The sequence below is a fragment of the Mauremys mutica genome, chromosome 3 (genome assembly GCF_020497125.1).
Source record: "Mauremys mutica isolate MM-2020 ecotype Southern chromosome 3, ASM2049712v1, whole genome shotgun sequence".
In the NCBI taxonomy this organism is placed as follows: Eukaryota; Metazoa; Chordata; order Testudines; family Geoemydidae; genus Mauremys; species Mauremys mutica.
In genome coordinates, this window is record NC_059074.1 from 143015459 (window position 1) to 143024601 (window position 9143).

Consider the following 9143-nt stretch of genomic DNA (forward strand, 5'->3'; position numbering starts at 1 on the left):
AGTATTTAGGTGCCCAATGATGCAGATAGGTGTTTGTGAAAATCCCAATAGCTGCCTATGTGACTCTGCTTCTTTAGACACTTAAATACCTTCTGGCTGTGAATCACTGCTAACTAATCTTTGAGCGTAAGGTCTTTCAACCACTTGTACACTCATCAGAAGGCAGGCCTACACTATAGGGTTAAGTCAAATCTAAGTTACACAACTCCAGCTATGTGAATAAAGTAGTTGGAGTTGACATACCTTAGGCTGACTTATTGAGGTGTCTACACTGCATTGGGTTGACTCTCCCATAGGTTCTCATGCTGGTGGAGTACTGGAGTTGATGGGAGAGCAATCAGCGGTCAATTTAGTGCGTCTTCACTAGACCCGCTAAATCGACCCCCAGTGGATCGAATACCGCAGCGTCGATCCACCAGAAGGGGAGACAAGCCCTTATAGTAATTAAATCTAGAGAATATTGGCCTAGTTTGCTTATGAGAATGTCATGTGGGACTGTATCAAAAGCCTTACTACAATCAAGCTATATCACGGCTTCTGCTTCCCCCCCATCCACTAGGCCAGTAACCTTGTCCCAGAAGGGAATTAAGTTGGTTTGGCATGATTTGTTTTTGCAAATCCTTGCTGGCTATTCCTTATAACCCTATTATTCTCTAGGTGCTTACAAATTGATTGTTTAATAATTTAACAATAATACTTTCCTACCCACTGTGAGGGTAAATACATTGAAGAGTGTGCGGTGCTTATGTTCTGTGGTTTGGCTATATAAAGGACACAGAACAAAAATTATCCTGATTAGTTTGTTTTTTTAATCTAAACAGGAATGAAGCCGTTTATTATCCAAACATTTATTATCCAATAATGAAAGATTAAAAGCAAATTAGATATTAAAACTGGAAGAATTTTTAACAATGTAAGGTTTTATTAGTAATACTGGTAGGGAAACTTGGTTTTAAGATTAAAGGGATAAACTTGTCCCTAGAATAAGTCCACTGACTTCAGTAGAATTACAATCAAGAAGGGATATGCATCCTGATTTTTAACCAGATTGTGTCTCATTAAAATAAAATCACAGCACCTGGCCTTTTCACATGGAAGGAGTAGATGTTGGTGTATATTTGTCTTTTAGAAAAAAAAATTAAATCCCCTTCTTTGTTGCTTTAACTGGGTGACTTTTAGCCGCACTTGCTTTGCTTTTTCATATTCATTGGGTCATTCAACATAAACCTCTCTGTAAAAACAACTAAACTCAAAGATATTTAGTTAACTCTTCACTAAATTGCACACTTTAAGGATTCTGTTCCCTTTAATATTGGTTTGTCCACCTTCATGTAAGAGCTCAATTGGTTTCATCATATGCCTAGCTCACTGCAACATACTCTATCCTCCCAGCCATCTGAGGGTCAGAGGAAGGCCCTTGAGGTAGATGAGTGAAGAGTGCATCCCCATCCCCACCATGTCTAATCAAAAATAAAACTGTGCCAGAAATTACAAAGGAGGCACAACCCAGAACTTCCTTCCTCTATCTGACCTCCAGTGCCAAGAGGGTTATCCTCCCACTACACAGGTCCCCAGTCCAACTCCTGTGGCACTCTCATAGCCTTGTTACAATTGAATACAGTTACAGTCTGCAAGGGACATAGGCATTGAAATATATTTTCAGGAACTGTAATATGTTTCAGGGTGTCTGGCTCAGTTTCAGGCATTTTGATAGGCTATAATTTGTCCTTCTTGAAACAATTGACGATTGTGCAGACTGGAGCTGTGAAAATAGCCTGGAAAACAGACATCTGTTATTTTCAAAATATTATTAAAAGTGGAAAAACTACCATTAAAAAGTGCAGGGGGGCATTGGTTCTCCTAGAGGTGTTTTCATTTTGAGAGGTAGCTTCAGAGTGATGTATATTTTGGTAGCCCTAAAGGTACAACTCTAACTAAGACTACAGGCTTTCAATGACACAAGTTGCTAATAATTCCATTATTCGCATATGATATGCAGATGTCTATGGGACTGTGAATTAAGGTTGGAAATTATCCCCCATAAAATGCAGGAAATAAAATGTTAAAAATCTAACAACAGTGTTAACTTAGCTTTAGTGCACAAACATCAATTACAATGAACATTTAACAACCCCAGTAATAATGAAAAATACCACCATTTATGAAATGGGGAGGAAATTTATTGTTTTGAGAAATTTAACTTCTTATCCTGACTTGTGTATTTTAAAACTCCACTAGCTGGATAGTTGCTGGATATTTTTGTCTTTTTTTTTTAATCTCTGCATTTTTTTTTCTTTTAAAAACACCAACATGTGATGGGGTGTCTACCCCACACCAGTGAACAAAGGGTTAACAGGAGTCTGAGAACTCTGTTAGACCACCTTGCTGAATCTGGGGGGAGGGGGTGTCCAGCCTGATTTTTTTTCTGAGACCCAGCTGGGGAGGAACTGACCCTTCTTCATAAAGGAAGGAAGTGAATGCTAGAGGGGAGGTTCAGGAAAGAGGAAGTAGGGAGTTCCCTCTTTCTGGGAAGAGACTGGGGAAGGTGGACTGAAGAGAGCCACAGGGATGGAATTAATCCCTGTGTGAGCCCTGAAGAGGGGGCAAGGCACAAAGAGGGAGGCCTCAGGGGCTGGTGGTCTAGCAGAGAAAGAAGGAGCTGGGAGGGCCTAGGGAGAAGCCAGAGGCCTGGGAACCAGAGGAGAGGCCATATTAAGCACAGGCAGCAGGGAAGTACCACAAGGGCCTTGGAGGTCAGAAGAGGCCCAGGGAAACAGCAATGTGGTGGAAGGAGCAGACCTAGCTTGTTAATACAGGGCCCCTGGGCTGGAACCCAGAGCTGAGGGTGGGCCTGGCTTCCCCAGCCTGCCCTGCGAAAGAGATGTACAAGCCTGATATAAGGATTGTTGTGCTCAGGTGGGGCTGAACACTGAGCCTCAAGGGCATTCTGAGGAATAATCCAAGAGGAGGTAGAAGGATCTCTTGTGTTGGGACTTTTTGACTTTTTATTGTGTTCTTGATACCCCAGAACAGGAGAGACTTTAAAGTGGTCTGTCCAGAGGGCTGAGTCACGAGAACAGGTGGCTCACTGTGGGACTCGAGTGATTGCTGGCAGGGGGTGCTACAGAGGCGAGAGCTGCCATGAAGGGACACTCTAATGGTGAGTCCACCCTGCTATCCATAAGTTTAAGCTTGAAATTAAATAAAGGTTTCTAACTATCAGAGGAGAGAATTTCTGGAACAGCTTTCCAAGGAAAGTAGGTGGGGGGGGCAGGAAGAGGAGGGGGAACCTAACTTGTTTCAGAACTGAGCTTGACAAGTTTATGGAGGGGATGGTATGATGAGGTTGACTGCAATGGCATATGGTCCATCTGCGACTGCTATTAGCACACTTCTCTTATGGCCAGAGATGGGACAATAGATGTGGAGGGCTCTGAGTTACTACAGAGAATTCTTTCCCAGGCATCTGGCTGGTGGATCTCAGATGCATGCTCAGTGTCTAACTGATCCCCATATTTGGGAACAGGAAGGAATTATCCCCCAATTCAGACTGGCAGAGACCCTATGGGTGGCTTGCCTTCCTCTGCAGCATGGGCACAGGTCACTTGGTGGTTTGAACTAGAGTAAATGGTGGAGTCTCTTGTAACTTGAAGTCTTTAAATCAAGGTCAGAAGACTTCAGTAACTCAGCCAGAAGTCACAAGCCTACTACAGGAGGGGTTGGCTGAGGTTCTGTGGCTTGTGATGTGCAGGAGGTCAGACAATGAGTCTATGATATCAGTTGCAAGTGAAATAAAAAAAATTAAAATGCATTTACACAATATTAAAGGTACATGTAAGCAGGGTCTAATGAGCTCTCCCCTGACATCTAGTGATGAGCTGGGTGAATAGACTTCAGGAGCAGACCGTGTTTGATTAGACATCCCTTCTCTGCCTAGGCGCACAGCATAACGGAGCTGCTTTGCCAAAATGATCACTTTTAGCGGTGTTGGGTTACAAATCACTTGAGTGTAGGGGTAATGAATTGTTGTTATCCTCAGTGTATGAGTAAAGGGCATCAGAACTGTGCTTAGCCTGCCCTGATTGATGGGGTCACCCTAAATTGAACCTTCCTAGCTAAGCAGGGGGAAGGGATGCCAAAGCCTCGTAGGGGGGAAAATAGGTGTTCTGACCCAGTGGTATGGCTTTTTTGCTCAAAGAGTCCTAGACAACATTTGGATGTTCCTTCTCCAGTATTTAAAGACAGAGCTAATTAGATTAAATTGAGAGTTTTTATTTCTGTTCAGCGATTATCAAAGCTGAATCACGGCTAAGTAGGTTTAGGGGCTATGCCTTAGGCCTGGTGTAGGGACATTGATGAAAGGAAAGAAAATGTAGAGGCTTTACTGGCAGTGAGGGTCCCTGCTACCCAGTGAAATCACTAAAGACCTGGGTTAAGCAGTGGAACTTCAGACCATGACAGCCCAGAAGTGGCAGTGAGCGTCCAAGAGTGACAGCATATGACCAGTGGCAGCAGAGAAAAGCCGTGGCAGCATATAACCAGCAGTAGAAGAGACAAGCACTGGAGACAGCAGCAGCAGCAAATAGCCAGTTGCAGAAGTCCACAGGGACCACAGGGTCATTGCTTGATTTCTCCCATCCTGTTTCTGGGAAGGGAAGTGACCCCCTGTGAACACACCTGCAAACTCTGGGTCTTCACTAACCAAGGACAGCCAGCTGTGAGTGGGGTGCAGCGGAGGGAGAGGGGAGTGCTGTGTTAAAGGGACATTCGTTCATTGAACTTTCCCATCACAAAGTGGGAAACTGAGGCAAAGGACACTGCCCAATGCACTGTGGGGGCAGGTTTTGGTAATGGCTGCATGCTTTCGAATGTGGCTGTGGTGTTTTCCCAAACTAATAATTAGTTCCCTTTCCTTTTAATAAAAAAAGTTCTGTTTTGTTATTCCCAGACTCAGTGCTTGTGGAGGGGAAGAATTGCCTCTTAGAGGTACCCAGTGGTGGTGATAAGTTTTTTCCAGATGACTGGGTGGGGACTCGAGCTGATTCTGTTTTGTATTGTTAAGAGGAACCCTCTAAATACTGAATCTGGCCCTTGTTGCTGCCGACCCCACTTGATAGAGATTACGCATCTATAGTGGAAATTACAAAAACTCAGGAAATGCAAAGTTAAAGTTTCAAAGGCAGTTTCAACTTTTATTTGTATGTCTGAGGTGTTCTGTTCTGTTCCTGTTTTCTTGTTAAATATTGAGCTTAATCGTGTGTCCCTTTGCATTTCTTGTACACCCCAAATTCCCATTTAAATTAGCTGAGGTTTTGGGTGCAGCAAGATTGCAAAACTGGGCCTTGTATTAAGGGAATTTGGTGTTGCACAGAGCACACCTTAAAGGGCCCTGTGCATGACTTAAGCCTGATTGAAGCAGTAATGTTAAAATTGTATTCTTTTCCCCATTGTTCCAGCAGAACCCAGACAGACTGAAACAGTTGCTGTTCCAGTGCACACAAGAGAGTGAAGGATCTGGAGATGCCACACAGGGAGTCTGTACCTGTACAGGAGATTTGGAGGACATTTTTGTGTGAACTTGCTCCAGCTCACAAGATGGTTTTTTTGGCTACAGGGATTCAGTAGCCACTGTCCTACTTCACCACCCCAATGTGAGTGCATTGGTGGCGGCTCCTGCTGCTTCAGCAGCTGTGAACCTGGAGTTGCTCCACGGCCTGGTAGAGTGAAGGATTCTGTTCTCCACCATTGCAGGACTCACAACGTCGGTGCTGGCTTCTTCCGGCTGTTGTGTGGGGAAGATTTGCCCTTTTGCATGAGTTTAAGTGGGGATTAAGTACTCCCTACACAGGATTGAGTCCACCCAAAAGGTGAAATACAACATACAGGAAGCTAACATTGCTATTGGATCCTGCGTTTTTCAATTTCCTGCCTTAAGTACTGATCCAAACCCACTGAAATCAAGGGGCTCCTCCCTCTTGATTTTAGTGAATTTTGGATCAGGCCCTTTTTGAATTTCAAGTGCCCAGTCCTGCATCTAGGGTCAAGGTCTATCTATGCAACCTTAATGTTGCATTTACAACTGTTTTTTTGGCATTTATTGTGCCAGATTCTCAGTTGGAGCTTAGTCTTTCAAAGTGCTGAACATTCTAACTCTGATTCAGCAAAACAATTAAGCACATGCTTAACTTTAAGACCCTGAGTAGTTCCATTGACTTGCAGTGGAACTACTCACATGCCTAAAGTTAAGCACATGCTTAGGGACCGAATTCATTCACGATGTAACTCCTCTGCAGTAGATTGAGTATCATTAGAGATGAATCTACCCTTAAGTGCTTTGCTGGAGCAAGGCCAGAGTGCTCAGCATTTTGCAGGATGGGACCCCTGGTGCTAATCGGTATTACTCCATTGACCCAGGCTTATGAGATGGCCTAATGTATTTCATTCCTGTTATGTGCAGTATGGAGAAACAAGCTATTCAGATTCAAGTTAAACATTGCATCAGTATTTTTATTTTACTGACACTATGTGTATACAATTATGGTACACATCATCGTGTTGCAATGATCTTTCCAGTTCTAGTAATCTGTAAATTTTTATATCAATTACATGTTCAGGAGTAAAAGTAGCTCAGCTATTGCACATAAACTGACAGAATGAAAAACAATTAATTTTTGTTATCTCTTCTTTCAGTCTTTTTCAGTTTGCTTCCTCCTTGATCCCTCTTCAACACTTGAAAAGAACTAGACATATTTTGTCATGTACTAAGGGGGAAATTTACTCCTCTGCAGAGGACCTGCCCTGGGCATATGCAGCAAAGGCCACAAGTCCTTAAAATAGGGCTGATATGTGATTTAAGGGCATTCTGCACAGGGGTGAATTTCATCCCATCAAGTCCCACAGGAGGGTTAATGGTGCATAGGGCTGATGTGGATTTAAGGATGTTCTGCACAAGGGTGAATTTAATCAGAACTGACTACTGTGCAAACATCCAAAAATACTAACCTAACTACTGTGAAACAGATTAGACTCTATCAATACTATATGTGACACCTTAAATCCGCAGCATTTACAATTTGTTGCAAATTGTTCATTAAGTTTTCTATATATACCTCCTGTTGCCACAGCACAGGAGGGACAGATTAGGATAACATAAAATAGTTATAAATAAGCTTTAGGAATTAAAACAGTGGGGTGCAAAATGACTACCTTCAGGTTGAGAAAAATAAGATTTTTAAAGGATTTATACAAAGTCTAACATATCCTCTCCTTAGTGGTTTATTGGTTTAATTCTCAAACCAGGTGTGTTTGGTGCATGTAGAGGGAGCTGAGCTGAGAAAGTAATTGTCAACAGGTTCAGGATGCGTGAAGAACTCAAAATTACTGCATCCGCCCCCTACAGAGAAAATGGATTAATAATTCTTCCCTCCCCCCCAGAATGAGCTTGAAGTGACTTCACCTATTTGTCCTCCCTTTGTGTCAGAACATAAAGACAAATTTCAATTTAGTTCAGGTCAGTGAATGTTATGATTATTGTTGGTTTTAAGTAATTTATTTTCCTTGATACGTAATTTATTCTGTAATCGGAGAAGTATACAACATAGTTCCCTTTGCAGATTTTTGGGATGCTGCCATCAATTCCTTTAGCACTATGAGTTCCTACTCACTCTGAGTGAAATTCACACCCACACAAGGGCTATGTACCATTTAAGTTCCACTTAAACTATATGGACTTTCAAGGCTATTTTTCTTGCTTGAATTCTGAGAGGGTGAATTTCACTCCTGTGCAGCACAAGGTCAATGCACCGTTTAAATTTCACTTAAGCCCTAAGGCATTAGGTTGTTGGCTAATTTCTGGGAAACATAATGGTAGAAGTGGGTTAAATGAGGTTTAAGTGCCACATAGACCTTGTGCTGCTCCTTTTCCCAGGTGTGAATTCCACCCATTCAGAATTCAAGCAAGAACGACAGCCTTAAAAAGGGAACTGAATTACAAGAGAGGAAATGGATATACTGGTAGAATGGCCCTTTGTACAAATTGTAATCCTTTCAACTCTTCATCCGCAGGGTCTGGAATCATCTGTCCTTCTTAATTTGAGAAAACCTCATGCGCCAACCAACTGGAAATGTAACCTCTTGCTTTGCTCTTGTTTAATTGATTTGAGAAAATAATTAAAAGCAGAATATTGCATATAAATGGTAGCACTCTCTCAAACTAGCGAATGACTCTGAACGCTTATGGTGAATCAAACGTAGGCAGCTCAATAGTCCCAGAGGGAGGTTATTTATTTGCAAAGCAGTTAATCTTTTAGGCTGTCACTTCTAAGTCTTTTTGACAGTTCATGCTGTACTGATACTAGTAAAAATCTCGAGTCTGTATTGATTTATTGAAGATTTAAAGTAGATTTGTTTCCAAAAGCTATATTCTCAAACAGCAAGAGGTACAGATATGTCGGTACATTTGCAGTCAGACTCAAATTCAGATTTTTCTCGTGGTGATGAACTTTTAGGATATAATCTTCAAAAGTGACTTAGGCACATTGGAAAAATCCACCCTTAGGCTCCTACGTGTCATGCCTAGGCAGCCAAGTTGGAAAGCACAGAGTATTATACTGAAGTGCACATCCATTAGTGCAGGGTATCTTGCCACTGGCAAAAGCAGTACAATATGTTACACATGCATATTTGAAGATTTAGAAAAATTGTATATCATATTACTTTATTTGATAAACAGTACATGATCATGGAATTAGAGCGTGTCCTAATCCACAGGTACAGTGGGAAGAATTAACATTCTCATTCGCTGACTTTTGTACTCACCAAGATGCAAATGTAACATTCTCTTGTTGCAGGATTATTTTAAATAGCTGTTATAAAGATTAAAGAGCAGGCACCATATTATAAATTCTTCCAGAACATACAAGTTTCGAAGGTCTCCTCTTTCCCTTGGTTTGGCAGCAACCCAGAAAGGAGCTCCTGTTTTAAGAGCAATGTAAGATGTCAAATTCAAATATGTGCCATGTTTGGTGCATTTACTAGACCTGGAAACTTTTATTTAAACCATCAGAGAAACACTCACAATTATGAGGCTCCCTTAGTTTTGAGATGAAAAACATGGCCAGCCTTGACTATAAGGGCTGTCAAAT

At 41.9% G+C, this 9143-nt stretch overlaps 1 long non-coding RNA gene across 4 annotated transcripts in view; it reads left to right on the plus strand.

The window, feature by feature from the left end:
• The window catches only part of LOC123367060, a 72205-nt gene extending 63617 nt beyond the window's left edge, over window positions 1-8588 (plus strand). For 2 of the 4 annotated variants that reach the window (XR_006578290.1, XR_006578288.1), the window contains exons 3-4: window positions 3029-3160; window positions 5460-8588. This is a non-coding gene — a long non-coding RNA (uncharacterized LOC123367060). Of the gene's footprint in view, window positions 1-2495; window positions 2917-3028; window positions 3161-5459 lie in introns of those variants that run through there. The other 2 variants (XR_006578289.1, XR_006578287.1) reach the window with 2 other exon arrangements.
• Window positions 8589-9143: the final 555 nt, after the last annotated feature.